The following is a 27,111-nucleotide window of genomic DNA, read 5'->3' on the forward strand; positions in this document are numbered from 1 at the left end:
AGAAGAAGAAGAAGAAGAAGAAGAAGAAGAAGAATCGAGACTTGTGAGTGTGCAAGGAGAAAGGTAGTTATTTATTTATTTATTTAATAGAAGAAATAGTGATTTATTGGGAGGGATGGGGGACGTTGGGAAAGTGGGGAAGATAGAAATTGAAGGTAATGGGGAGAAAATACAAATAAACACGATCATACACTGAGGAGAACGATGGGTAGGCCTCAAGCACTCGGTAAGCCAAGGTCGACGAAAACTCACAAAATAGCACGATTTTTTGAAACAAAACCGAACTAGGAACACACAGTAACATGCAGGTGAGAAAATAAACAGTTAAAACGGGACAGATAACACCAGAAACTTAACTTTCAGATCGTCAGCAGAGAGCCCTGAAGGAGACCTTCCAACGCTCAAAACCCAGAACCCGAATTGATCACGTACCCAGAATCAAGAACCTGGAAGTGACCCAGAACCCAGAACCAGAGTTGTCACTGTTTGAATGATGGTACAACACACAGACACATAAGAGGTGGTAGCAGAGGGAGAAGTTGCAGCCAAAGGTACTCCTGGAGATTGTGAAGTGCAAGATCAGTACAAGGACAGTGATAAATTGAGTGATTGATGGAAAGAGCTACTCCACCACCAGGTCGATCAAATCGGAGGAGACAATAGCTAAGAGAGACACAAAGAAGTCAGGGACATCCACTAGGAGGAAGTATTCTGTTAAACGGATGATGTTCCGGCTGACGGCAGCAAGCTTGATTGAGATCTGTCAGGTTGGAGTGCTGGCTTCAGATGTTTGATGTCCATACAGTGAAGGACAGAGGAGGATGCATTGGGAGGGTGCAGGACAAGTGGGATGTTCAAAGGGTGAGAAGGACAAAGGCTTGGGGAGAAAACTGACACAGAGGGGTTTGCCATTGTAAAATAACGTTAAGTGGATTTGATTGTTGTGCCCAAACAACCTCTGCAAACTGGACTGCTCAAATTTCCCATATGTAACATTCTAAGATAAAAATCATGAGATGGGTGGAAGGAATTATTGTTGAAGGCATGGAGAAAGGTTGTGTTGTAGGGACCAGAGTATGGATGGCAGACCACACACTTTGGTGAGATACAGGTTTGCAAAATATTATATGTGAAGAAGAAGAGCACTTGGCATGCTGATGCTTGGAAAATAAAAATGGAACTTATAATGGAAATGGAAAAAAATTGGAATTTTTATACATTTTAAAAAACTTTTAAAGAAAAAAGGAAGAAACTTTTTCTTCAATGAAGATAATGAGAAAATTATAGAGGAAAATGAGAGATGTACAGGAAGTATAGGTTGAAGGCAGAATCATAGCATGTCTGAATAAGAGTTTTTTGGGGTTTTGTTTGTTTGTGGGGAGGGGATCGTGTTGAAAAGGCAGAAAGGGCAAAATTTTTGCAAATAAAAAAATAAACTAACAGACAACAAAACCTCAAAACCGAGATGATTCGCTCCGCTGATCCGAGGTCAAAGGCTGCATGAAAAAAAAATTCAAGAAATATCGACAACAATCATGATTTGTCACAGAAATACTTCAATGAAAATACAAACAGCAGATAGAGACGAGAATATCACAGAACTCAAAGGGTGCTTGGTATAGCGCATACTTCCTCTATGTATGCCTGATCCACGAGAACATATCGGGCCTAATACCTTTTGGAAATATGCTATATATATCGTTTTTGGGCCCCATCAATGGGGAAGAATGACCTTGAAAATTCAATAATTATTGTATCCAGATCCGGATTTTTATCTTCACCAAAATAGAATCATTTAGTTGTGGTCACACACCCAACATGTCCACCAAGTTTCATCAGAATCCGTCCACAACTTTTTGAGATATCGTGCTATATATCGTTTTTGGCTCTATCTCTCAATGGTGAAGAATCACTGAAAAGATTCCAGTAGTCTGATCCGGATTCAGTTATTTACCAAAATCTAATCAGCTCGTCATTGTCACACACCCAACCTGCCCACCAAATTTCATCGAGGATCCGTCGACAACTTTTTGAGATATCCTGTACATAGTCAGACAAACAGACAAATAAGAAGATGTCATGCAGAACACGATACTTGCGAAATCCACCCCCCTCTCCAAAGGTTGCCATACATACATCAGATTATCCATTTCATTAAGATTAAAATTCGCAATCTTAATCAAAGTTCAGGTCAATCGGATGAAAATTGATTATTTTTTCAGATTGAAATTGATGATTTTTAGATGTTTTACCTTGAGGTGACCTTTGACATTTTTGATTTCAAAAATAGTTGGTTTCCAATTTCAGCAATGGACTTGCTGTTTAATTTTCAGGTTAGATTAAAATTGACGATTTTAGAAGTTTCACCTTGAGTTGACCTTTAACCTTTTGACCTCAAAAATAGTTGGTTTGCTGTTTAATTTTCAATAAATCAGATGAAAATTGACAATTTTTCAAATAAAATTTAATTCAAGAAGTTTGACAATGAGATGACCTCTGACCTTTTGACCTCAAAAATAGTTGGTTTCCCAATTCAGTGACACCATATGCAAATCTTGGTCAAATTTCAAGTCAATCGGGTGAAAAATGATGATTTCAGAAATTTGACCTCGAGATGACCTTTGACCTAAAAATCAATGGGCTTCTCAGTTGAGATTACCTCTACAACTTGATAAAGTTTCATGATGATCAGTTTTGAATTGAGTCCTTTCGGCGACACAGACAGGCAGACACACAGACAGAAAGAAAGAATATCAAAATCGACCCACCAATTATTATTATTATTTTCTTTTTCTTTCTTCGGAAAAAAGGAAAAATTTTTGATTTTGCAAATAACAGAAAGATGTTCAGCAGAGCACGATACTTGCAAAATCCATAAAACAAATTTGACCTCAAACATAATTGGTGGTTGAATTCAATGATCAAATATGTAACTCCTCTTCAAATTTCAAGTCAATCAGATGAAATTGATAAATTTAGAAATTCAGCTGATGTTGTCCTTTTGGCCTATGTTGACCTCAAAAATAATTGTTGGTTGGATTTGGTGATGTGATTTGCAAATCCTCTTCAAATTTCAAGTCAATCTGATAAAAATTGAGGATTTTCGCAATACCACCTTAGTTGTTAACCTTTGGCCTATGTTGACCTTTTGGTCCATTTTGATCTCAAAAATAATTGGCTGGTTGAATTCAGTGACCTGAAATTTAAATCCTCTTCAAATTTCAAGTCAATCGGATGAACAGTACACATATAGGTCAACATTGGCCAGCTTTCTAAAATTGACAATATTTATTTGACTAAAATGTCAATAATTTTAGAAATTCAGCTGAAGTTGTCCTTTTGGCCTATGTTGACCTCAAAAATAATTGTTGGTTGGATTTGGTGATGTGATTTGCAAATCCTCTTCAAATTTCAAGTCAAGTGGATGGAAATTGAGGATTTGAGAAATACCACCTTTGTTGTTGACCTTTGGCCTATGTTGACCTTTTGGTCCGTGTTGATCTCAAAAATAATTGGTGGTTGATTCAAGTGACCTGAAATATAATCCTCCACAAATTGCAAGTGAATCGGATGAAAATTGTCAATTTTAGAAAGCTGGCCTATGTTGACCTTTTGGCCTATGTGGACCTCAAAAATAATTGGTCGTTGAATTCACTGACCTGATATGAAAATCCTGTTCAAATTTCAAGTCAAGTGGATGAAAATTGAGGATTTTAGAAATACCACCTTTGTTGTTGACCTTTGGCCTATGTTGACCTTTTGGTCCATGTTGATCTCAAAAATAATTGGTGGTTGAATCCAGTGACCTGAAATATATATCCTCTTCAAATTGCAAGTGAATCAGATGAAAATTGTAAATTTTAGAAAGCTTGCCTATGTTCACCTTTTGGCCTATGTGGACCTCAAAAATAATTGGTACTTGAATTCAGTGACGTGAAATATATATCCTCTTTAAATTTCAATTAAGTGGATGAAAATTGAGGATTTTAGAAATATCATCCTAGTTGTTGACCTTGGGCCTATGTTGACCTTTTGGTCGATGTTGACCTCAAAAATAATTGGCTGGTTGAATTCAGTGACCTGCAATATGTGTCCTCTTCAAATTTCAAGACAATCGGGTGAAAATTGAGGATATCAGAAATCTCACCTAAGTTGTTGACCTTTAGCCGATGTTGACTTTTGACCTTTTGCCCTCAAACGAAGGGCTTCTTCCTTATGACAAACTCTACCATGTGATGACGTTTTGTGAAGATCGGTTTACAAATGCGACCTGTAGGCGACACAGACAAACAAACAAACAGACAAAGAAACAGACAGATAGACAAACAGAATAACAAAATCGACTGACCTTCAAAATCTTCGATTTTGCAAGTAACAAACAAACAAACAAACAGACTGAGGGGGTGAAAACATATCCTCCTTTACCTTCGGTGGCGGAGGTAAAAACGGAAATTCGGAAAAATTAACTTTGATTCAGGTGGAACGAGCGGCTGTGAATTCCACCGACGTGGAGCAATCCCAAACCACAATATGACATCACAACCTCCGCTATCTTTGATGTTGTATGTAGTCACTGTGTGAGCTATCAAAGTGGTTCCCAACCAGATGTCTGTCTGTGGTGGTCATAAATCAATTGCCATTTTGTCTGTTTATGGGTAATGTAAGCCTTTCATTCTAATTACTTTGTACCAGAACATAATGTGAAACAATCTGTAATAGTTCAGGTGTAAGTGCCTGAGAGATCTGGTTGTTTTATCGGTTTTTATGGCATAAGTAAACTGGTACAAAACCCTAACCCTAACCAATATATTGTCAACAGATCAGGATAATGAGTCATCATGGATTCGGCTCCTGACAGCTGTGGCAGCCATTTTAAAAATGGCCACAGGACGATGTTGTTACTTTGTGGAATTGATCAAGTAAGAAGAAATAGGTGGTCTCAGTGGGGTTAGTTGAACACTGCAAGGTTAAAAAAGACTATTTGGGGTGATGAGTATTTAGAAACTGCACATTAAGGTAGTTTTGTTGACATCTATTAAAGTTTATATAAGACTGTTTTGTATATATATATATATATATATATATATATATATATATATATATATATATATATATATATATATATATATATATATATGGCATACACAGGCTACAACAAAATCATTAACTGTGGATACCACAACATTGTCAAGACCACAACATTGTCTGGTCCAAGCGCAGCTGCCATTTTGTGGGATACCAAATACTGGAAGCTCTTTCCAGTTCTGAATGCCAGCCACAGTTCATTCCCTCATTGCAGCTCCTGTGCCACAGACAGAGCCAACACCACAATGCCTATGTCAACCATCTAGATCAGGATCTTGTAGTCTTGTGGTGGCCATGCTGTGCAACATGTGATGCATTCAGCAACATGTGACTGTCTGTTTCCTCATGGCTGCATGGATCTTGTGATGCCAGATCCTCCAATGGCAGCCAGCTGAGAAATCCCTGCTTGGCGGAGTCCTTCAGAGCCAGCTGCTTGTTTGCAGAAGAAGCACAATGCCTCTTGGACCTACTTCTCAGTACTTGATATTTGTAACCTGATGCGCTTGCATGCAGCTGGTTGGCCTATATCTTGGCAGAGACCATCTGTCTTCAGCGTATGTTTTTTTGCTCTATTTAGCATTGCGTTGTTGAATTTGGGCCTGCATGTGTGGTGATGCTGTGCATTGGGAGAGACAATGGTGGTTCAATGACTCATCCTTCGTCAAGTCTTTCCAGCTGCAGTGTCCGTGGAAGTAGACACAGCTCACTGAATTTGACCAGGCTTTCTGCCAGTTAAGTGTATCCACTCCCCACATTAGACTGCTAAGGATGTGTCAGCTACTCTGCCTTGTCCTATTGGCAGATGATGCACAGCTTCCAATTTGTCTCACTTGGATGCAAGGTGGAAGGGGGACGGGGGTGTTGATGGGCCAGGACGCTCTGGGTCAATGAGATTGAAGTTTTTACATGTAGATGTGGTGATCCCTTGATGGCGACCCTGGAACGAGACAATTATATAATTATGGTACTGAATAATCTTCTACTGCTACTACTACTAACTCCACAACCACTACTGATGGAACTATGGTGTGCACATGATTGCACATTTGTTTATGATTTTCATACATTTGCATGACTTAACATGTATATAGTAGTAGCTACTTATGCATGGGGTGTAGGGGTGTAGTGTTCGAGGTAGTACCTTTGTTTCAGCAGTCAGCCACATCCCATGGATGGACTACTGGCACTGGTCCTCATCACTGGCCCAACTCTCATCTATGGCTCCAAGAAGTTGCAAGTGCATGGCATCGGCCACACCCTGGTAAACTGCGTTGGCTCGCAGGCTAAACTAGATGAGGGTAGCACACAGAAGGTCTCTGCGTGTGATGGAGTACATCTAGCTCCAAATTTTCAAAGTGCACGAAGTTGATGAAACAAATGTGCTGATTGAATCCAGGCCACTTACCAGTCCTTTAACCAACATTTCCAGTTTATCGCCAAGTAAGAATTTCTTGAAGGAATGATTGTCGGGCACTACCAAGGCACATTGGTGACATCACTGCTGTGAAACTCAGCATGGGGTTCAGTGTCAGCTAAGTAGGAATTGTATGTTGGCATCATTGTTGGCATCAGACTGCAACAACTTACGAGTGTCCCAAATGTTGCCTAATCAACCCCGGATCAGTTAGGCAGCCACTGGCTTTTGAAAATGATGTAGTCTCAATCCTCACACAAGCATTCAAGTCGAGTGAAGCAATCCATCTAGCGAAAGCTGCTGGGATAATAAGACGAGACATGCTCCACAGCTGTCAGGAACTGACCAAGTGTTTCTGTAAGAAAGGTTGCAACCGGAGATGCAAGTGCCTTTAGTCAGGGCTCCCCTGCACAGCACTCTGCAGCTGCATATGTGGACAGTAACAGCTGGAGGAACATTCGCATGGTATGCATAACTGAACATTTACTAGCCAGGGCCCAGTTGCAGAAAGGCCTTAGCTTCATATGGCAATGATTAAAGTGGTGCAAAATCAGAAAAAGTGTGTGTCAGGGGGCTTTAAAAACAGGAAAATCCACTCCGGCAGGCTTGAAAACAAACATAGGAATCCACACTTAGATCATGCAAATCAGACAACTACTAATACTTCTAAGCAAAAAGTCAACTTCGTGAGGCTAACTTGGTGGCCATCTTGAAAAATGGCCACCATCTTGGATTTTCAAATGGCCAATCGGGCAGATTTGATCAAAAAGCCCTGCAGAACAGAAATGCCAAATTTGATGCTTGTATCATAATTTGCACGATTTTTCTACTATCTACTACACTATTAATGTGATTTGTTCTCAGATCATTCCATTTGCTATTATCAGGATATTTCTTGCATGCTGTCAGATTTAATGATAACAGAAGACAATTGTATTGATGCTAATAGACCATAACGTTATTTATGTTACTATATCGTCAAAACTTTGATGAATTTTACGAGCTGTTAGCTGAATTTGCAAATACCAAGTTTATGCATGGTGTTGGCTTAATGGTTAGGGTGGTGGGTTTGGGATCTTAGGGTCCTGAGTTCAAATCCTGCTTCACTGTTGAATTAATACCAAGTGATGTTGACTCAGCCTGTCATCCTTCTGAGGTCAGAAAAATGAGTACCAGCTTGCTGGAATGATTGAGCCATTCGAGTATCCTGTGTCGGAGTGGTGACCCGTCCAGGATTGTGCATAATCGCCAAGCAGACTGCTTCGGCAGCACCGACACTTGGTATATAGTATAGTCCTACTGGATGGATGGATTCCAAGTTTGACATCGCATCAGCTATCGACATCATTGCCAACTGCTGTGTGTCCAAGGTGGTTCAAAACAAATGGCCATTTTGTCTACTTACAGATACCTTGTGTTGTTCGATCTTTGAATACGCAATCACACCCCCAAAATGGGTAACATTAACACTCAAAAAATGTCAACAAAGTTAGAAAACAAATTCTTCTATTATACATTTTTTTAAGGCAAATTTGTCACATTTTAAGACAAATTAGTAAAATAAGTTAAGTAGTACTTGTATTTGTGTACTTTGCATTATGGTTGGAGTATCTGCTCTGAGTCAGGGATTTTGGTGGTTCCATTCTAACCCTGGCAGATACAGGTACATATCAGACTTTAAAATGGTGCATGGTGTTTCCTCACTTGATGCTCAACATTTTGTGGATTGAGCATGGGTAAACCCCTTGCGTTTGCATCCTGGTGCAGAGAGTAGAGATTTCTCCTTAATTGCCCCGCTAACAATGCGGATAAAAGCGACATTGCAAGTCGGCGTCGCTAGTTTCCAGATATCCCCAGGAAGTCGTGTCACTTTTCCCAAGTTCACCAGCCATATCTGTCTGACGTCATCAGGTATGTTACCTAATGTGTCTGTGCATCAGTGTATTTGAATTGTTTAACAGCTCCTTCATGATCCTTAGATGATAAACAAATCTTTGTAACTTTGTTTACATTGTTAATGGTTTTACCGTCATTATTTTGACATGCTTCAAACTTGAAAGGTTGTCCTGTGTAATTGTGATGAAAACTAGCACACTTGTTTTTGTTTAATTTACAAAAACATTTCTTTTTTAGATGAAATATCACAGAATGCAGTGAGCTTCTTCATGCAGGAAGAGCTAAAGTTATTGAACAAGAGCAAGTTATATGTCACTGTTGAATCTCAGAGTGATCACGTGGGCTATTGGACTCGGAAAAGAAAAAGAACATAATTTTTATAAGCGGCTGTCAAAAGGTAGGAATTCTGGTATGGTGAAGGGGAGGGGGAGGGGGGGTGCTTGGGAAAGAAAAACACAGAATGGCAAGTGTGACGAATTTCAGGTATTTGTTGAAGCCAGCCATGATGCTTATCCGAAGGATATCATTAATCATTGTTATAGATAGCAAAGCTTCGGAACACAACATAATACATTTTATGATTGCAGCTTTATATGACCATTTTTCACTTTAAACATGCTCAGCAGTTGTTATGGTCGGGAGATCTCAAAGTGTTTGTTCATTGAAGGTAGTATCATTTGACGTCCTTCAGAAGAAAAAAAATTAATACCTGTACTTTGACAGGAGAGAGGAGATCGGGACCATACTCTGTAACAGAGCGTTGGTGCTGCCTAAGCAATCTCCTTGGCTGTTGGGCACAATCCTGGACGGGTCGCCACTCCGACACAGGATACCAGCATGCTGGCACTCATTTTGCCGACCTTGGAAGGATGACAGGCCGAGTTAACCCCACAGCTGAGCGTGATTTGAACTAAGGACCCTATGATCCAAAGCCCACCACCCTAACCATTAACCACCACCCTAACATAACCATCCTAACCATTAAGCAAACACCAGGCATAGAGGGGACAGGAGAGATATAAAATAACAAAAAAACAAAAATACCAAAAACATTTGGAAAGTTTTGCAAGTACTTTGTGTGTTTATATTTCCACTTTCTGACAATTCCAGAGAATATTAATTTTCAGATGGTCTGATTTTGAATAGAAAATCTCAAGTGAAGCGCATTCATGTGATGGCTTTGGGGAGGGTATGAAGGTGGAGCCGCAACATAAAAAGGCTTCAATATTTTGCATCATTGAACAACCCATATTTCAGGTCAGTGTGTTAAAACTGGTTAGGAGAGCAAGGCAAGAGCAATGCGAACATAATATCATGTCATCCACAGTCGACAACTTCTTATAGGCCCCAATTATTCCCAAATTCTTGTGTAGTCGACAGGGAAAAACTCTTGGCCCTAGTCTTCCATGAACCAGCTGGACAGGCCTGACATTTGACTGCAGGTGCCAGGAATTTGGAATTTGTTCAGTGCTTAGGCAACAACTCTCCAATGCTTCGTCAAATGGCACTGTGGGATCTTTGACGCCCACCATTTAAAGCTGGCAGATATAACAATCAAATAACTGACCAAATAACAGAGACAATCAGCTCCATGTCCATCTGAAGGATAGTACAGTTTATGATGCAACACCCTCCCTGCAAAGCACCGATCCATTTGCTACCTCTGCATCATCCTGTTAGACTTATGTCAGCTTCAGTAGAAAGAGTAAATTTTTCCTTGTCAAAACTTTGCAATTCAAACGAGCATCAAATAGAAAAACTCAAATATAGCATACCTTCTGCACCACCCTTAATCCGTTAATGTGTGAACACACTTTCCTGTTTCATGACAAGAACAGCGGACCAACACTAATGACCTGCCAAAATAAAATGGTGGCTGTTTTCACCTGTCTGCTGACTTATGTAAGGCAGGTGGACACATGATGAAGAGGGTTTCCTTTTGGAAATTTATGTATAAACGTGCGATATGTAGCAGATGGCTGCTTGATTCAAGAAACATAAACTGAGGCAGATTTAGTGGGATGGCCCCAAGGATTGGGCTCATCCCCACCCCCTCCCCTGCAAAACATGTTCAATAGAGCTTCTATGGAACTTTAGGACATTCTATAGAACTGTTTCATAGAAATTTACAGTGGGTGGGGTTTCCTTATGCCAATGACCTGATCCTGGGTGCTACCAACACGTATGCAAAATTTGCTGGAGATCGGATGAAAGTCTTTAGTCATCCGAAAAAATAGGGACGCTCCCCCCCCCCCCCAAAAAAAAAGATCCCAATGTTAATTTTTTTGCAATATTTTCCAAAATTTAATTTTTGTCAATAATGCTCTTTGCAGAACATCCATAGCTTCTGTGATTTCCTTAACACACTCTAAGCGTCTACATTGGCTCTTTCCACTGTATTTACATATAACATTACATGATCAGAACATTCATTAGAAAACTAGAGCCAGAGGGTGCAATGATGGAACACACATACAACATGTTGAAGTTCAAAGAGCATGATGGATATCAGAGCTTTTTTATTTTTATTTTGGACTCCTGCTAGATATGTGATTGTATTTATAATTTTACCATCTGTACTTATCTCTTTTCTTTAAATTTGTCATTATTAATCTAGAGACAGTTTTTCTGCAGATAATTAATGATAGCAACAGGATGTTGATTAAGGTGGTGAAATTCGCTCCACATCTGTAACACACACAGAGTAAAACGAATGTTCATTTACGTCCAAAGGATATCTAAGAAATGAATAAAATAGGGGCAATACCCCTGGATTGTCACTTCATCGTGGGTGGATAAGAAAACCAGGGAACCACTGGCAGGTGTGGATGACCCACAAAATATGTAATGGAGAAAAAAGTAAATACCAATTGCTTTTTTTTATGCAGTGAACAAACTTTGGTTCATCACGGTGATGAAGATTGTGGTCAAGTTTCATAAAAATTGTGCGTGGTTTCTGAAGAAGAGAGAAAATACCGAATTTTTTTTGTATACAATGATGAGGCTCGTATTAGAGCTAACAGACAGAACACATAACAAGGGGAGCAGGAGACAAGAGGGGTGGGAGAGGGAAACACAAAACAGTGGGGAACAGAGACAATAGGAGATCTATGGAAGGGACGGGGATGGGGCAGGGAACACGGGGTATACAAGATGGACACTATAGGGACTTTCAGGAAGGAAAACAGGGAATTTGAAGGAGGTGGATTTGGGGTGGCTTCACGGGGGTAGAAAATATCGTGGTTTTGGATGGGGGAAGATAAGAGGTGGTGGTGAACAACAGTTTTGAAGGCCTGGAGGGAAGAATGAGATTGAAGAGAGTGAGGGAGTTTATTCCAAAGGTGGGAAAAAAGAGGAATGAAAGGGTGAAGGTGAGCAGTGATTCGATATTTTGGAAGTTTTACCAGATTGGGGTTGCTGGCATAACTTGAGCACCCTGCAGAAATATGGGGAGCGACATATCGCAGACAGAGCAGGGGGAGGGGGGGCGAGACCTGAGAGGAGACGGTAGAAGACAGAACGACCGCCGACCTGCCTGTGGTAAGAGAGTGAGAGGCCCAAAGACTCAGCCTCACCGTCCGAGATACCAATGATCCTAAATGCGTTGGTTTCCCAGCCTGAAGCCGAGAAAGGCGAGAGGCAGGAGCACCAACTCAGAGGTGAAAGCAATACTCCATCAGGCTGCGGACGGAAGCTTTGTATGTGGTCAGGAGCTCAGGTGGACTGAGGAAGGACTCTGCACGACGGAGGATTCCCAGTCGGCGATTGGCTTTGGAGGCCAGGATGGAAATGTGGCTTTCCCAGAAAAGATCATGGCAAATAGTGAGACCCAGATGCATAAATTAAAGGACTTCTTCCAGAGGATTGTTGAGAAAGTAGATTGGGGGGGGGGTCCAAACGGTCCTTTTGGAGAGACAGTGAGAGTGTGAGATTTGTCCGGATTGAAGGACATGTTCCACGTGTTGGATCAGTTTGTGATTTTATCCAGATCTGCAGAGAGTGAAGAGGCTGCTGCTTGCCGATCTGAGGGATGAGACATCATTTGACAGAGGGTGGAGTCGTCAGCAAAGAGATAAAGTGGAGTTTGGGGGGCAACCCACCCCCCCCACTCCCTCCCCCAGTAAAATCCCTTCGATCCCACTTTTTCTAATACCGTGGACAAATGATGGTACACCACAGGTGATGAAGGTTGTGACCAAGTTTCATCGGAATTGGGTGTGTAGTTTCTGAGAATAAAGCAAATATCTATTTTTGGGGGCAACCCCCCCATAGATCTCCTTTAACCACAATATTTTGTTTTTTTATGGTTTGAACAAGCTTTGGTACATCATGCATGGTTAAGTTTGTGGTGAATTTTCATTGAAATTGTGTGTGCAGTTTCTAAGAAGAAAGCAAATACATATTTTGGGGGATAACACCCTTAAACTCCCTCCATAGATCCCCTCAGACCACGATTTTTTTTTTTTGTGTGTTTGAATGCTGTGAACAAACTTTGGTACAGACTGGATGATGACGGTTGTGGTGAAGTTTCATCGAAATATTTTGTGTCGTTTCAGAGAAGAAGTTGCAAGTGTTTGTGGACGGACGGATGGTCGGACACACGGAAGGACTGACGGATTGGTGACGCACCGTCCCATAAGCTCCCAGGAAGTACGTTCCAGGTGAGCTAAGGATATAAGCACACCTGGTGCTAGGCCGAGGCTTCGGGCTTTGGCATGCTCAGGAGGCTGAACTATTGAAATGAAACATCCCAGAAGATAAATAAAATATGATCACATTTGCACATGTAGTGTTTTCAAACATCGTTTGTTTTTTTCTGCTACGAAACATCATTCTTGCAGTCTCCTTGAATATTTTAAATACAATAATTACAACCTATCATTTTTGACTGACTGAATAACACATGACCAACCATTATACTTCAAAATCTGATTATCCCAAGTACCGATTATGTGCAGCCCTTTATTTGGCTGCTGGTTCCATCATTGGTTAGAGGCACAGCTATGCCACTGATGCAGTGCCCCTATTACCAGTACTCTGAAGCTCATTTCACTGACCTCGGAAGGATGGCAGGCTGAGTCAACCCCCTAGTATTAATACAGCGGCCAACGGGGCTTGAACTCAGGATCCTATGATCCCAAGCCACCACCCTAACTGCTTAGCCAACGTCAGGCTATATTTTCCCAAGTAACAAACAAACAGACAGACAGGGGTGAAACATAACCTCCATCCACCTTCGGTGGCATAGATATAAATTGTTTGTTAGTTCTGTCTGCATTATGCTTGTTGAGGTGAGATGTTTATAAATGTATATGTGAAGTAAAGTAAAAGGGAAGAAGTTATAATGCAGCACTTGACTATAACTTTTAAAGAAAGATCATCATTGTTGGAGAGATTTCTGGTTACTTCCGAATATAGAATCATCGAACAAGTATGAGCAGTTTCAAGAGGGAGGGACTTTGTGAATGTTTTCTCTTTGGGGACTTGTAACTGGGAGACAGAATAGAAGGAGAGAAGGAGAACAGCAAAACATGAGTTTCCTTGTTTTGTACCGTGCCTCATTTTCTGCTTGTTTTAGTTGAAATAAACTCCAGTTTGGAGTTTTCCCACCTGCTGTTGCAGATCGATCGAGTGAAGAACCTTTGCGTTTTGATACAGGGAGCATGATTATGTTACAATAAATCATTAATGTGTGCAGGTCTATTTCATCATCCAGTTTTCTCAACATCACAAAGCATATTGTCACTTGCTCTGTTTTTTTTTTTTTCTCATAAAAGAGTATAGACTCATGGAGGAGACTAATGGCAAAGACGAGCAGGTTTACAAACTACCATAGGGTATTGCAGTAATGGAAAAACAAAACAAGGAATGGAAGAATACAACAGAAATTATTAACAATGACCCATGAGGAACAGAATGGGATGAATCAGTATGTGCAGAAGAGATTGGGGAAGTGTGTGGGTGAGCTCATGAGGTATTGATGGGCAGTGCATTGAAATGATGAACACCAAAGGATGACAACTTCCAAATCAAGGCTAGATGCCAGGTCAGCTCAGTTATGGGAGCATGTGCCGGAGCAGTGCATCACTGCGTTTTTCTTTTCTTTTTTTAATATTTTAATTTTTTTGTTGATGACACCTCAGCAGCACCCCACCACACACTACCGCAATCTGACCCGAGAAGGTTACCCCGTGGTTTTCCTCCTCACATCAAATATTGGGGATCTCGAAGGCTTTACCCCTATCCCGTTATCTGGTGAGCTGCCCTGCGGAGGGCAGTTTTATGCTTTTCGTATGTTTTGCGGAATGAAGTGCGTTACAGTGCAGGAGGACATCCGCAGATACATTTTGGGCAGTATATATGGATGGCCGTTGGCTCACAAGGATCCCTTCTGCCCTTTGATGCCAGACAGCGTTAAAGGCTCGAGTGATAGTCAGAGAGATTGGCCTAACCTCTTACTTTTTGTTCAGGGTATCCGTCCTATATCAGGAGTGTGGAGTGGCAAGGTCAGAAGCTAAATTTGCCAAAAATGATTGATTTAAAGAGATGGTGCCTGAGGTTGGCTGCAATTATAGACTCCATTACTTTGCTAATGGCATGGGGAGATGGATGATAGATGGGTCGTTGAGGGTATTCCTTTCGGAACCTTTGTTATGGTGAGCAGTGATGTATACAACTTACCAAAATGGAGGTCATTGTCCTTCAAAGTAGTACTTGTGAAACAGAGATGGCAGGGTGAATGATAGGACTGAAGCACAGTTCATGAGTAATAGAGCATTTATACCATCATGACCAGTTGTGGAAGAGATGTTGAGCTGAGTAAGAAACTTCTCCACTATGGCAGAGAGAAGTCATATGCTGTGTGGAATATTCTGAAACGGGGGGGGGGGGAGGTGAGTACAGGAACACACATATTTGGCACCTTGGTATATTGAGTGAAGACAGAGTTCAATAACTTTGCTTTCTTAAGTAGTACTGCATGACTTCCTCCTATTGTAGAAAGGAAATGGAATGGGAATTTGTATCATAAACAAACCTGACCAGTCCCCATCATGCCTTGGAGAATGGTCAGAGGCAGGTGAATTTCGAACGCAGGTGGGCCGAACAAATAGATAGTGGCTCTGAGCTGTGTGGAGAGAGTGGTGGTTGCCAACAGTTGGAAGAGCCTCGCAAGAGAAGACTGCAAGTTGTTTTCTTGTGATGGCCTCATGACATGCATCAATGTACCAAGGTCAAGATGAGGGACAGAAAAATGGAATGAACTTGTGAAGAAGATAAATCAGTCCATTGTAGAATTAGTTCTCGGAGCAATCATTCTGAGGGAGCTGATGTGATTGTGGACCAGCCTTGACTGCAATGAGCAGATTGTAGACCAGACCAATCAGTTTTACTAAATTTCCATTCTGTGCCTTTAGGGCTCTCCAATAACTCAGATATGCCCACTTTTAACAACATGAGCCTCAGGTAGATTAGGAGAAGCAGGACATGTTTGATGAAAGTTTTGACATGAAAATGTACAGTAATTTAATGCTGTCATCTGGGAGATGTATTTTGGTGAAGAAATAGACTGAGTAAGGAAATTTATTTCATAGAAAGACTTACCTGCTCAGCCATGCAATGAGGTATGTGAACCAACAACAAGCCAGCTGACGTGGTGGCAATTAAACTCTCAACAGATTAGGAATGGCAAACCACGGTGAGCAGAGTGTCAAGTTTGCAGAGAGCCATTGTGTATGGAGTTATCATCGTTGGCGGTGGGGGAGTAGGAGACCACGTAAAGAAACAATACTGTGACGAAAATGATTTAGGGTTGAAGGGATCAATTAATTAATTGGATAGATATCTCATAATCAATGTTGGAAGAGGTTATCTTGTAATTAGCCCAATCAGTGTTGCCAGGATCAATTGTCGAGAACAGTTCCTTGTCTTCCCACTGTCCCTCTGTTTTTTGCATGTGCTTTCAATTCACTCTGTAATATGTGCTTTAATTTCCTCTTGTCCCCATCCTATTTTATTAACAACAACATATTTCATGCTCTAGAGGTGGGGCTTCTGGTGTGTGGCATCATGCTGCTCAGAAACCCGCACCTGAGGGACCATGCGGCCAATGCGGAAGTCGCTATGATGTCACACACCAGGGATTATAAGGAGACTGACAACACATTCTGTGTCAGTTTTTGGCCAGTTTTGGAGAGTGTTCTTGGAGTCCAGTTGGTTGAGTCTGGTGTGTCTGGAGAGCCCAGTGCATCTGGAAGAGGGTTGGTCCATCCGACGTTGGCTGTGGAATGGCTGAGGAAGTTGTTTGGCTCGTTTCCCAGTCCACTCGAGTATGCACACCTCGTGCCTACAATTCAAGCACAGAACACTCCATCTTGCTTTGCAGTGTGTTGGAGGGCACCAGCTTGCACGTTAGACATCATGCTAGACCGCCATGCCTCAGAAGAGGAAAGGATGACCCTCTTCTATGTCCCCCCCACCCCCATCTTCTTTCTTTTTCACCTACCTATCTACCTATCTGGTGAGTGTCTATGTCCAGTGAGACTGTGGTTGTAGCCTGTAGGGAAAGGAGGAACAAGCATACACACCAACACGAAGGGGCATCAAATGCCCCATTTTTAAAAACTATTCTCATATTAATCTAGTCATAATTTCTTTGTTCCATTCGCCCTATGGAGCATTTCTGTAAAATATTTTGGATTTTCGATTTTGTTTTGACCCCCCCCACCCCCACCAGGATCAGATAATTATCGGGTACCCCCACGAATGGGCCGCTTTGGCCCAATGTGAGATTTTTCAAATTTTATAAAAGTTAGAACACTTTATTGTAGTAATTTAGGATCACTGATTCAAAAATTTGTCTCTAAATGCTGGTGGCATCAAAACTCATAAATAGTTTGCTCAATTTTTTTTGGAAAATCGGGTAATCAGGTAACCAGCGAACCAAAAAAAAGAATAATTTTTCAAAATTTTCATTGTTTTCTCTTCAAAACATGATAAATTTTCGTTATTTTTTCTTTAAAACGTGACAAAAAGTCATAGCGTGACTTCTTTTTCTGCTCGCTTCCTGATCTGTGCTGGATATCCCATGAGTCTTACTCCAGCTCTGAATCTAATATCGTGGCTTTTGCTGCTCGCTTTCTCAAATGCAGGTTTGGTTCACGGGCAGATTTTCCTTGATACATTGGTATTGGCGGGATTTCCCACAGTTTCATCAATTATGGCCTTCGTGAAGCTGGCCTGTTGTGTCGGCGTCAGCTTGAGTCAAGTGGCCAGGGAAACCGACTTTTAGACAGCATAGGATATCGTGGGGGATGAACACCGGGGTGCCAGTGTTCTCGCTGCGATGATGGCTCCAAGTGGAAGTCACAGTGGTCATCTAATTGGCAGTCGCATCACTTTCATCATTGCTGCTGGCTGCTGCCTGACTGTCGTCTGCAACCAAAATGATGGAACTCGCAGTGCCAATTTTCTGCACCTTCCACTTGTGCCATTCTTCCTCGTCCTGCTCACGAAACTGGTGACGGTGCACCTTCTGCCACATGATCTTGTCATAGGTGCCAAAAGATGCTATGCACTCAGTCTTCATCAATTGCAGGAACATGCTATCCTCATGGTTCATGACCAGCTACTCAACGTTGGCCAGCCACAACTTGAAAGTCACACACAGTCGTTGTTCCATGGCCTGCAGCTTGGTGAGCATGGAGGGGTTGATCTATGTATAGTCAGGTTATCCATAATATTGCAGTTGGCGTTCAGAAGTGGAATGAGCAAGGTGCACACATGGTGGTCAGGGACAATGGGTATGTTGGCCTGCTTGTAAAAGTCGGCGACCTGGGCCAGGATGAGCTGCGCAGAGGCCCATTTGGGGGGAGCACCAGGACAGCCGATGCGCTTTGCCACTTCTTGATTTGGTGCATGAGACGGCGCAGGACTGAATGGTAGTTGGGGAGACATATTCCTGTTAACTGTGCATCCTCCTTATTGATGGTGCTGCCCAGACCGAACACAGCACTGGCCTGTCAGGTTGCCATCAGCGTTCTGACCTTGAGATAGTCCGGACTGTCTGGCATATGAGCAGGTGTCAGCTGAGGTGTAGCAGATAGTGTATTGCAGCTTGGGTAATGTGTGTTGTCCAACTGATCATCCATACCATCTAAAAAACATTGGCACATTGGTGTCATTGACTTGCATGATAATTTGTGTGAGACTTACAAAATTTTAAGAACATCATACTCTGCTCAATTTCAGCATCAAACATGCATATATATTTTTTTTAATTATACTTTTTGGATCTCTGAATATGCAACTATTTTAAATAATTTTTAAATATTTTAAATATATACAAATTGTAAATATACAAGTTGTAAATATTCTGAGTTTTACATTTTTGGCTCTGTATATAATATATATGTAAATATTGTAAATACCATGTCATGATTTGAAGCCACACTGTAAATACTTTGTCATGTTTTGAAGAATTATTATTTTCTTTGGTTTGTGGGTTACCCGATTACCAAATTTTCAAAAAAATCGAACTGAAAATTTTCCAATTTTGATCAACCACCCTTTAGGGGCCATTTTTGGAATCGAAGATCCTGAAATACTATTTAAAAAATAGTGTTGTTACTTTTACAAAATTAGACAAATCTCACATTTGGCCAAAGCGTTCATTTGAGGAGGTACCCAATTTTTACCCGATCCTGGTGGGGTGTCTAAACAAACTCGAAAATCCGAAATATTTTCCAGAAATGCTATATGGGGCAATTGTAACAAAAAATAAAGAATGACAATATCAATATGAGAATATTTTTCAGAAACGGGGCATTCAATGCACCCTGACCAACACCATTACCAGTGCTGAAATCACGCTTGTCAGAGCAGAAGAGTAAATAACCAGGTAGACACACAGAAGAGTTCAGAATATCCTATGAAATACATTTTTCCATGTGAGACACAATACCTGGGTTAGCTCCAACAGTCTTGATGGAAAGACCTGTGGAGCAAGAGTGATGACCTCTGATATTTGTGAACCATCGGCTGTTCTATGCTGGATATCCTATGAGTCTTACTCCAGCTCTGAATCTAATATCAGGTGTCAATATCAGAAAATCCCACGTTTCGGCATGTATCTGCCTTGAGTACAAAACATTATTTTTGAAATTCAGAATGAGATACTGAATTGTTTCCATTTGCAGTCGACAATTCTGTACTGATGTGACAGTTAAAATAATTACTATCTGTGCATTCTCATAATATAGGATTACGTAAAATAGGATATTGCCATGGTTGTTATATTTGAGTATGATATGTTGAGATAGATACAATATAATCTGGATAATAAGTATATGCATGACAAGAAGTGCATATGAAAAATAAGCGCGCATGGGCCTCCCGATTTGATTTCTCCAGTAAAAAACAAAAGCGCATATAAAAACGTCATCCTAAGGCTTTGAAAACTGAAGATATTATCAACTCAAACACGACAGTATTTCGTGTTTCATTGGCACATCAACTTTTAAGTCCGAATATCTTACATGTCTGGTCCTGGTACTTACAAGAGTTGGACGTTCAAAACAACATTTTTCATCACAATCAAAATGGACACGCCAGTGAAGCGTCGATCATACTTAAATACACCCATGAAAAGAAGATCGAGATTATCGCATTTTACAACTCTTGTAAGAACCAGTACCAGACGTTTAAGAAATTCGGACTTAACAGGAGGACTTTGATGTGAATGGTGAAGAATGAGGAAATAATTTTTCAGAGTGTGAAATATTTGAAGAAGATAGAGAACGGAAGACGGGCCTTTTACCTGGACATGGAAAATGAACTTGTTGCGGAGTTTAAACAGATACGTGCTCGAGGCTGAAAGTGTATTTAGTATTTGTTTCTGAGGTACGGACAATTCAAATTGCAATGATGTAAAAACTGACATCTATGCAGCTAGTCTGAAGAACAGTTATCATTATCAGCACATATGCCAGGCTTTTTGAATACATATAAGCCTATATGGAAAATAAGCATGTATATGTTCCACTAAATCTAAAAATCAGCACATACTGTACGCTTATTATCCAGATTCTACTGTATTAACCAAAAAGGAAGCTAAAAGAAAGGTGATCTAACGCACCATAGACTTCGCTGATCTAATCTAAAAGAAGCTCCTCCAGTGTCATCCACCAAGTCATATTTGTTTTATTCTTTTTTATTATCCCCATGCTTAAAAAAAACGGGGGATATTGTAATCTTATCCATCCATCTGTCTGTCTGTCCGTCACACTTTCTTCTCCGAAACGGTTGTACAGAAATTCTCCAAACTTGGTAGCTATGATGACTTTATGATGAGGGGCAAAAGCAGTATCATTTTTGGCCTCGCCTCCCTGGTTCGGAGTCAAAAGGTGAAATATCAACAAAATGCCATTACAGGCACATTTTAATACCTTTTTAGCCACATCGCGTTGCGAACGCTGGCTCTAAAGGCCCGGTCACACCTTGACGTTTTAGCCAGCGATGGCAACGTATTAAAATGTATGTAAAACGCTGGCTTACGTTGAACTTTTGATGTTTTTTTTTAAGATTCGGACGTATTCATAGCAACTTGGTCTTATGTATAACGCATTAGTAATGGACACAGAACGTTTCGTTGTGTTATAGATAACTTATACCAACGAATGCTGAACCTGTTGTCGGCCTACACAACCGATGCCCAACGATAGTCTAACTTAGGCATAGCACGTTGCACTCATCGCCGACGATGTCGTGACGTAGCCTATTAAAAGGCTGACGCACAACGATTCGAATCATAACTGCCGTAGAAATGGAAGTGTCAACATCGCGGTCACACCTTGGCGATCTTGCCAGCATATGCCGACCTAAGAAAAATGTGTCTAAAACGTTGGGGCACGTCAAATACGGTATGAGTAAGTTTGGTATACGTGAGTAGGATGCTAAAGTACGCTATCATACGTCGTAGTAAGTAGAGTATGTCAAGAAATTTTAAACATGTTCAAAATTTTACGACGTATTCGGCGTATGACACACGTTCCGCATGTGATGGGGATAAGTTTTACACACGATATGTGGACGCTTACACACGTCCACAAATGCTACTTATAAGCTACTCATAAGTTGAAACACGTCGCGGTAATGTCTTTTTTACGCGAAACTTATTTCTAACTTATGTCTGACGTGCTTTGAACCAATTCTTTACGTAGTCCCAACACACATCGACGTATGTAGACGTATTCCAATGACGTCTTCCGGTCGACAAAAAAAAAAATTTACGTGTTTCTAGCTTACAACTGCCATATAAAGACGTGTTCCCAGCGGTTTTGGGAATTGGTATATAAAAATGCTGCTCATAAAAGGGGAACCCAACAGTGTTTTCGAGTCCTTTTTGAGTCGATGTCCATGTCAGCAGTAACAGTATCAGTATTAGTATTAGTATTAGTAGTAGTTTGTTCATGTTGGCAGTAGTAGGTGAGTGTGAGGGGGAGGGTGTGGGTTATGATGGATCGTCCTTGCGTCCGCGTGTCCACGGGTAGGAGACATCTTTTCACCATTGTTCGAAGTTCTTCGCAGCTAATTTTTTATGGGGATTTTTCAACAATGAGCTATAGCTTGTTTTTACGATTTAGGTCTATTCATAACGGGTTGGACAAATGCACAATGAACTAATAATGTGCATAGAGCGCTTTGATTACTTATAAATACGATATACCAACGAATAATTATCGTGAAGCCGGCGTTCACAAACTATGCCCAACGATAGCCGAACTTATCCATATCGTGCGGCAGTTTATCTTTGCCGGTGACGTGGGGTTTGCTATTCATAGGCTGCCACTCAACGATTTAAATGGCTGCATCTCCACTATTGAAAGTAGACGCTTGCACTCAACAATTGGATTTTTTTTACACTCAACGACTTTTAAACTGTACCACTCAGCTATGTTCATTGTTTACAATGAACGATTTAAATTGCTGTCACTCGCCTTTGTTTTTTGACGCTGGCGCTCGGAAATCTTAATCGTTTCTATTGAACGTGCTTAATCGCTCGAACCCCACTATTGAAAGTAGACGCTTGCGCTCAACAATTGGATTTTTTTGACACTCAACGATTTTTAAACGGTACCACTCAACTATTTTCATTGTTTGCAATGAACGATTTAAATTGCTGTAACTCACCTTTGTTTTTTGACGCTGGGGTTTGGAAATTTGAAGCGTTTCTTCTGAACGTGTTAAAACGCTCAAACTCGACTATTTTAAATAGATGCTGCCAATGGACAATTGGAATCATAGCCAAGCTAGACATCGAAGTGTGAACATCCTCGTCATGCCGAAGAAAAGTTTGAAGAATGCTGCAAATAAGTGTCCTGGCCGTGGCCGTGGACGCTGACGCAAGGACGATCCATTATACCGACGTCTTTCAGCCTATGAGTAACTTAAAAGTAACGTCTGTCGATGTGTGGCAACGATCGCGTAACGTGCCAACAACACGTTAATCATAGGTTAGAAATAAGTTTCGGGTACGCTAAACATTACCTCGGCGTGTCTCAACTTATGATTAACTTACAAGTAGCATGTGTTGACGTCTGTCAATGATCGCAGACCGTACATACAACTTGTGGCCAGCGTAGTGGAACGTGTGAGTCATACGCCGGCATACGTCGTGAAATTTCAAGCATGAAAAAATTTGAGGACAACCAAAAAGTACAACATTTAAAGCCAACGTACAACGACATATGGCAGTGTTTTTCAACGTGCTCTCAATGTTATCAAAACTTACCCATAACGTATTCAACGTGTGCCAGCGTTTTAGAAAAAATTTCAAAAATCGGCATAGGTTGGCTAAAACGTCAAGGTGTGACCAGGCCTTAAGAGAGCTCCGCGTTCTTCTTCTTCTTATTGTTCTTGTTCTTCTTCTTCTTCTGGTGAAGAAAAAACCTTTTATGATGTGGCTCGTGGACACATTTGTCCTTGTTCAATGAAGTATTGCATATGCTTTCAACATTAGGGAGCACATGAAACCTTTTAACGATTTTTGGTATTTCACCCCTGGTTAATGCCTCAGGGGTTGGGGACTTCGGGTCACAGGGGTCAAAACAGAAAAAAATTAATTTCACTCAAAATTTGATATTGGGTCATTCCTGGTGAAACTTTTTGCCATCTTTCAACTCTGCTTGAGATGGGAAGCGTGGGGATTTGTCAGTCATTCCAAAGCTCGAAGACGCACTATAGACTTCACTCTTGTTGGTTCACGAAAAAATATTTTCATGAAAAAAAATAAGTGACCACTATATTCGTTATTGTTGTGTGTCTGTCTATCTGTCTGTATGTCTGTCTGTTGGGTAGTCGATCCAGTCGAAATAAAAAAATTAAGAAATTTGAAATTTCTTCTACCCTTATCAGTTTTTCCGTCGATATGTTGGGTAGTCGATCGAGTCGAAAAAAAAAAACAATCCAAGTTTTTTTTTTTTGAGATTTGTTCTACCCTTATTATCAGTATTTAAAATGGCGATTTCAGTTAATACAATGGCGATTTTGATGAAACTTGGTTGGTAGGTTCATACCATGACCTAGTTGTGTGCAAATGAGAACCGTTGCTATGGACACCACTGTTGCCGAGCTATGGGACTTTGAAATTTTAGAAAAATCACAAAAAAATTATTTTTCCCAAAATCAAAAATCGGGCCACGAGCGACTGTGGGCAGTACATTCAGCCATATTGTCAAAAATTTCCAGCCGGATCCTATGAAAACTGTCGGAGAAGATAGACTTTAAATGAACCATGGTCAAAAAGAATAAAAAAACGAAGTTCGTTATATCTCAGAGACTATGAATCAGATATACATGAAACTGGTATGGTAGGTTCAGGGTATGTCCAAGTTATGTGTGAGAAAGAACTGTTGCTATGGACCCCTCCGTTGCCTCACAACGGCCGAAAAACCTCCAAATGTGGGGGTATTTTAACGAAAAAACAATCTGCAGCATTAACTCTTGAAGCTAGAATCATTACTTTCCTTGTGCTTAATCCTCAGGTCATTCCTAATCGAACGGGCCCATCGTATCAGGTTCTATTGGGTAGGCGACTACCCATGTCCGCCTACCGGCTTGTCTGTCTGTCTGTCTGTCTGTCCCGAGCATAGCTCCGTGGGTTTTGATCTGATCCTGATAAAATTTTGGTGGGAGGTTTATATCATGATCTAGTTGTGTTTTCCTGAAAATGGGCGTGGTGCGCCCATTATGGGCAGAGCCACGCCCAAAAAACGTGTTTTTAGGGGGTAGCCAATTTCAATTTGCATCTTTTCCTAGGGGGTTTGTCGAATCTGACAGGGTTTCGGTATTTGGTTAGCCCAATTGTACCTGCATAGCCCCTCGGAGCTCAATTTTTCATTTTTGTCGCAAGGTCAAGGTCACAAGGTCACGAACTTCGAAAATTGGGAATTTTGACGTAAAAATTTCTTCTCCGAGGGGTTTGTCGAATCTGGCAGGGGTTTCAGTATTTGGTTAGCCCAATGGCACCTGCATAGCCTCACAGAGCTCGATTTTTCATTTTCGTCCCAAGGTCAAGGTCACAAGGTCACAAACTTAAAAAAAATTGCGATTTTGACATAAAAATCCATCTTCTCCGATGGGTTTGTTGAATCTGGCAGAGGTTTCGGTATTTCGTTAGCCCAATGGCACCTGCATAGCCCCACGGAGATCGATTTTTCATTTTCGTGTCAAGGTCACAAGGTCGCGAACTTAGAAAATTTCGAATTTTGACATAAAAATCATACGACCGCCCAAACTTTGAGAGCTAGGATGACAATATTTTTTATGCATAATCTTGAGGTCATTCCCCACCAAAATTCTTCAAAACGTTTTGCTCTATCTCGAACACCTTGCCCGTGGCGCCCCCTTCAAGCTTGTTTTTACACTGATTTCATCAAAGTATGGATAATCCGAGGAGTGTGAAATGCCATATAGCCTATATGACGTTATATTGTTCCTGGAATGTTCCAGAGGAAGTTTTGCACCAAAGGTCATAATCCTTGACCTTTGACCTTTAAAGTTCACAAAGGTCAAATTTTCAAAGTTGTGGGAATCGAACCGGTTTTTCGACCTTCTTCGACGAACTAACTCCATTAAGCTATAGCATGTATCCTGTTTCCTTATTTTAATGTCCTCAACATTGTTTTGTGAGCTTTAAAGGTTATGCAAAGGTCAAATTTTGAAAGTTGTTGAAGGAAACCGGGTTTTCGACATTTTGCAGCTAATAACCTGTCACTCGTACCACATCATGTTGATCATTTTTATAACTTGGTCAAACATTATCACATTGTCTCATCCTTGACTTCTGAAACAATCTACATCGTCAAATACCACTCGTGAACCATCGTCGTCTTCAGACTTGTTACTACTATTACCCCTACACACACAATGAGAAAAGTGGGATCAAGCAATTGGTTAACTTTGTCTGTCTGTCTGTCCACAAACGTCAGTTTATTATCGAGAAACAACTTAATTTCAGTTGAAGTTATATTTTAAACACAAATGAAAATATGCATCATAAAATACACTTGTAGTTTAGCATTACTTCGGCACCGAATTCCTCCGATTGCACATGCACAGAGAGGATTGAGATAATTTGTTTACTCCATCTGCCTGTGTGTCATTCAAACAAAATTGCAAATCATTCCAAACAGGAAACTCACTGTTTTTAAGAATGACATAAAGGACACAAACAGCAGACATGATTAACTTATGTAACATGTTAAACGAGGTGGTGTAATAGATGCTGCATCAACGGTGGTAAACTAACGAAAAAAAGTTTTTCCTCCAACCTGTAAAAACCTTATTTTATTTCAATTTAGTTATATACTTGAACACCATAACACACAGAGCCTTACTCTCACTTTCAAAACCCTTCTGTTTAGCATATTTGGACAAAGTATTATGGCATTTTACTCCAACAAATCAAATCTGTCGCTCACTGACACTGCCCATGTCCTTGCTTCTCAAGATTTGGCAGAGTAAGGTGTTCTGTGAACTCTCTCGGTAGTGGTAGTGGTAGTAGTAGTAGTAGTAGTAGTAGTAGTAGTAGTAGTAGTAGTAGTAGTAGTAGTAGTAGTTGCAGTGGTTGTGTCAAAGACATAGCTAGCAGGATAACTTAGGGATATGCATACTCGTCTTTGAGATGTCTATCATGGGTTTGAATCCTGGGGTCTATCCTGGGGTCTATCCTGGGTTTGAATTAACTTTTATCCTGGTGTTTCACTTGTGGGACGATGAATCAATGTGTGCACCATTCATAGGAGAGAGATTATGCTGGAAGGCGAGTCTCCCAACACTGGTGTTTGATGGATGTTAAAGATCCCACAATGTCCTTTGCGAAGAGTAGGCGAGCTTTCACCAGCGCTCTGAACAAATTGCAAAATCCTACCTGAACCTAAAGAGGGAATTGTATTGGCAGCAGAGCCGTGCTCGAGGCCAATTATGCTACATTGCAGCCTTGTGCTGCAAACGAAAGAACAAGATCAAGTACATTTCGGCCAAAAGACATTCCACAGCTGACCCATAAATATAGTGGGAACAATTAGGTATATTAAAGAAACATAGTAGTAAACTTGAGCCAAAGATATAGTGCTTCTGCACATTTGCTGAAGAGTATGTATGGTATGTTTACACAAATTCACTACAGCCCATTGAATCAAAATCAAGTGAACAATAAA

General features: G+C 40.8%; 1 long non-coding RNA gene across 1 annotated transcript in view; it reads left to right on the forward strand.

Annotated features, from left to right (window-relative positions):
• LOC147008657 (uncharacterized) overlaps positions 1-27,111 on the forward strand; it is a 27,738-nt gene continuing 627 nt past the window's right edge. The window contains exons 1-2 of the long non-coding RNA XR_015053192.1: positions 1-63; positions 12,952-13,056. This is a non-coding gene — a long non-coding RNA (uncharacterized LOC147008657). The remainder of the gene's footprint in view (positions 64-12,951; positions 13,057-27,111) is intronic.

The sequence above is a fragment of the Eptatretus burgeri genome, chromosome 18 (genome assembly GCF_056783735.1).
Source record: "Eptatretus burgeri isolate ZD-2024b chromosome 18, Ebu_testis_v1, whole genome shotgun sequence".
Classification (NCBI taxonomy): Eukaryota; Metazoa; Chordata; class Myxini; order Myxiniformes; family Myxinidae; genus Eptatretus; species Eptatretus burgeri.